Genomic DNA, 4557 nt, shown 5'->3' on the forward strand with positions numbered 1-4557 from the left:
ACCGTCATAAAAAGCTTGCATCATGGCCCAAGCCGCCAAACCGATGTCGCACACTGTCTAGGCATAGTCACTGTTAATTATTGATAGTGACTGGGCTAGTTAGTGAGCGCAAGCAATTTCACCGTTGGTAAAAACCAAGGAGGTTTAAATTTAACCTCCTTGGTAAAAACGGATAACAGACTGCTCCCATCGGGTAGAATAATACACTTTGGTGTCGTTCTGTATAGGCCTCCTGAGCTGGAGTTTTGGCGAGATGCAGCGCCCCTAGCGGCCGACTCCTCTGGGTAGTACAAAAGCAGACGACCCTCACCGCCCTCCATGTGTTTCAATAGACCCCATTCATAAATGCTCCCTCTGGCAGCGGGCTTTTCGTCACTTACGGTTTTAAAGGGTTTCTGGGATAGAAGTCGCCGTGTTACGGTCAGCCTTTTAACAGTCGTAGCGGTAGCTTTCTGTCAGCGAACGTCAAGCATATTAATCCAGGCATTATAACGTGATTTTATATCAATTGGAAATCTTGTGCCTCGTCATGAGCGTTCCCACGACGGGATGGACGGGCGATTTGTCTCGCCTGCCGCGCCTGTCACCTACCGACCTCACTAGCAAGGTGTCGGTCTCGGCACACAGAAGAGCCCTGGTGCAGCTACAAGTTGGTCACAGAAAGATACGTCGTGGCGTCGGCAGTATGTGCCAACTACGAAAGCGAAATGTGAGTAGCGTTTTGGGCCTGATTACAAGCGTTAAGACAAACAATGTGTTCTGTACGCGCCGTCGAACTATCGGTCTTATTCAGTTGCGCGTACGTGCATTCTGAGAACATTTCGGTTCCGCTCCGTCACCGTTTTATTACGCATCGCCCCTTAGCTTGATTTTACAGTGTGTTATACATGTTGATATTTACCGGTCAGAACGAAGTAAGCGAAGACAGGCGGTTGCTGTGTTCGCTTTGGCGTAGCACTCCGGCACCCGCCGCTGTTAAGCAGATCACAAATGAGCTTAAACACAGTTTAAAGTTGGACGAGTTGGTGATACTTTCCGGGTATAAGTGCGAAGAAGTCGACACGTAGGAAGGAACACAGAGGACGGCGCGCTTCTAGCAACTGCTGGAGCGCTATTAGCGCGCTACTGGCAACTTGCAACTAGAATCTACTAGAGCCAGTTGCTAGTAGCGGGCCGTCCTGTGTGTTCCTTTCAACGTGTCTTGCTTTTCGTGCTTATTCTTTCAAATGAGCACTGTTTGGCAAATGCAGTTGCGCCACTGGAGAATCGTAATTTGGGGTTGGCCACCCCGGCTTATGGTGCAATCGATCCGTTGCGTGCCGCGACTGGGAGGGGCGATACTCCAGTGACGGAAGCCCGTGCTTTTACGTGCTGCTGCGCACTGTTACAGGAAGTAGTACACTCCACTTGCCGCAGAATTGCCTGTGTATCTATTAACTTTGAATATTTGTTTTCTAGAATAATTCATAGGTACATAATGCGGCTTATGGTACTAGACTTTGTCCAGCAGTTAAATGCAGGGCACTCCCTGCTGTCATGCAATGAGAGATGGAACGAGACCTTGCACCAGGTAACACAAATCTTGTTGGGTGACTCTTCTATGCTATCATAAGAGCCTAACACAACTATACGCTGTAAGGACCAGCGTCACAAAAAAGTGCAACTGAAAAGGAACAACAAACATAGTGTGGGTGACAGCAACAAGCGATAAAAATTGGTACAGTGCTGCCAATGCCTTTTCTCGTCGCTGCCGCTCACTTGTGGGCTCTTTCTGACCAGCAAAAAGCAAGCCATAGCGACGGCCCGTTACCTGCCACTGTCGCCACCCCCGGCAGTGTTTATAATTTTCTTCATTTGTTGCCAATACTTTTTTGCAGAAATGGCAAGTTCCTGCTGAAGGCGCGGTGCTACAGGATTCAGAAAAAACATAGCCTTTATACGTTGTGATTGCCACCGTGAATGAAGTCGGCCAGGTGGTTGATGGTTCCTGTGAATGCCCTGCTGGCGAAGGATTTTGTAGCCACCTGCCAGCCGTTTTGAACGTGGTCGTCCTCCTTCAAAACAAGGGGTACTGCGAGGCCCCAGAGCATCTTTCGGGTATAGATCTGCCACAGAGCTGGAGAAGGCCGAGGGGCGAAGCCATCGAAGGGTGCAGTGCCCAAGATTTGGACTGGCGGAGAGTCGGTGATGGTGGCCAGGATATGCCTTTGTTGTCGCGTTTGGACCTAAGTAAGGCATCGGAGCGAAGTGTGGACTAGAAACGCAAGGCAATTACACCACTTGCAGACGGCCTGCGAGCCTTGGACGGAGAGACAGCTTTATTGAATGTACTGGCAGCAGTAAATCGTGCAGGAGTCTGCACTGCGAAATGCGCTGATGTGCTCGTCAGCTCTCCCTTGTCATACCAGCAACCACTTGTCCCCTTTGGCTTCGATGTGCTGCTGTGTGCCGAGTTGGGGGTGCCTGTCCAGTTCAAGCTGGGGGGGCCTGCTGATGGCCTGACGCCATTCGACGATAGCAACTCCTTGGAAATACCTGCCGGCCTTGGTGCACAAGAAGACATTCTAAAGGTTTGTTGGTTTTGGCTGGATGGCATGCCACCCCTCAAACATATTTATAAGTGATCGCTGTTGCACGCCAACAGGCTGCCATGACCGCATTCATGTTTCTACCGTGAAAATAATAATATAGGTGGAGACTTTTGCCAGAAACATTTGCACACACGTCTTTTCTACCCTGGTCATATAAGCCGTCTTTGACCTGTTTTTTCCTCCTAAAGTTGAAGGGTGAATCTACAGTTGCACTGGCCCCATACTTTGGTTTATAAGGTAGTTATATCCAAACATTGGATTATGAGCATATCCCAATGCTTCACCTACATTGCCGTGTGGGGCTCCGTGTTGAACGTTTTGCTGATAGTTGCAACGTGCATTGTATGGCGAAAGTGAGGGGCATACTCAGATCAAGTTCAGCTGAGGGCAGGAATATAATTTAAGTACTGAATGTCTTGTTTGTCACCACCTCTCTAATCTTCCCTCCGTTTTGTTCGTTAGCGCTGTAGTATTGGGAATGTATCGGTGCAAGCTGTCATGTCACGCTCGCGCCGCGTTATTATTATTTATGCTGGATGGAAGCGCCGACGTACTGGTGCTGATCCGCATGCGTCACTGATGCCTCAGGTGTAGATAAGCGCATGCATTGTACGCGGCTGGAGGTTGTTGCGTTGAGGCTGCCAGTGTGCGCCTCGGAATAAAGGCTGTTCCTGAAAGAAACGGGCTCGGCTGATGCTACAACAAACTGGCGACGAGGATGGGATTCGTCACGACGCAGTGAAGATGGCCACCGCCCCGGCAGCGATAATGGCTTCTAACATCGGCAAGCTTCCGAAGTTCCAGACGGACAGCGGAAACATCGGTATTTATCTCCAGCGTTTCGAGCTGTTCGTCACCGCCAACGACATCGCCGAGGAGAAGAAGCTGCAGCTATTCCTGACAACCATCGGGGAAAAGGCTTACGTCACTCTCCGCAGTCTGCTCCTGCCAAAAACGCCGAGCAAGGTAACTTTCGAAGAAGCTACCAGCGTGCTTAAAAAGTACTACGCTCCAAAACGTTCAGTGGTCACGGAAAGATACCGCTTCAACCAACGTAAGCAAGAGGCACACGAGAGCGTGACCTAGTTCGTGGTCGAGCTAAAGAAATTGGCAGCCACATGCGAGTTCGGCGCGTTCCTGGAGGACGCTCTTCGAGACCGTCTCATTGCCGGGATACAAGCGGATGCCATACAGTGCCGACTTCTGGCCATGACGGATGCCGAACTTACCTGGGACCGGGCCTGCAGCATTGCTACACCCATGGAAACCGTAACGCAAGACACGAAGGAAGTGTTCACTGGTAACAACGCTGGACGTGCACCTGGCGACACCGACGTGCACTGGCAACGACAAGCCACGACATCGCGGCCAGCGGCGAGAAAAGCACCGTTCAACCGAGCCACGCCCCCCAAGCCCGGCACGCGGGAAAAAGGAGAGCCTAAGACTTTTCACTCCGGGTCGAAACCATGTCACAGGTGGGGAGGGCCCCATTCCCCTGTATGTTGTCCATTTTTGAACAGTACTTGTTTTAAGTGTGACAAGAAAGGACCTGTTGCAAAAATGTGTAAAACGAAAGAAGTGAACCAGCTGCTAAACAAGGGCTCTGATAACGAATTGCTAACGATTTGTCACACGGACCGCAGCTCGGGAACGCCAGCCACTGTAGTCAACGTAGAGTAAGACGGAAAAGAAGTAGCTATGGAACTTGACACTGGCGCAGCTATGTCTGTGATGTCGGGAGCCGAATTCACGACGCATTTTCCAAAAGCCAGTTTCCGGAAAGTTAATCTGAAACTCGTAACCTACAATGGTACGCCAGTAACGATAAAAGGTATCGTGGATGTAACAGTCCAATACTATGACCAAAGCGTGCGACTGCCCCTGGTTATCGCTAAAGAAACTGAGGGAGCAAGAATCCTTCTATGTTCGGGCGTAACTGGCTTGAGAAGATAAAGATAAAATGGCA

At 50.3% G+C, this 4557-nt stretch overlaps 1 pseudogene; it reads left to right on the plus strand.

Annotated features, from left to right (window-relative positions):
• The first annotated feature begins 529 nt into the window (after positions 1–529).
• LOC144163817 (uncharacterized) lies at positions 530–3677 on the plus strand (annotated as a pseudogene).
• The last annotated feature ends 880 nt before the right edge of the window (positions 3678–4557 follow it).

Source organism: Haemaphysalis longicornis, unplaced genomic scaffold, assembly GCF_048455015.1.
Source record: "Haemaphysalis longicornis isolate Haplotype H1 unplaced genomic scaffold, Haemaphysalis longicornis Haplotype H1 scaffold_13, whole genome shotgun sequence".
In the NCBI taxonomy this organism is placed as follows: Eukaryota; Metazoa; Arthropoda; class Arachnida; order Ixodida; family Ixodidae; genus Haemaphysalis; species Haemaphysalis longicornis.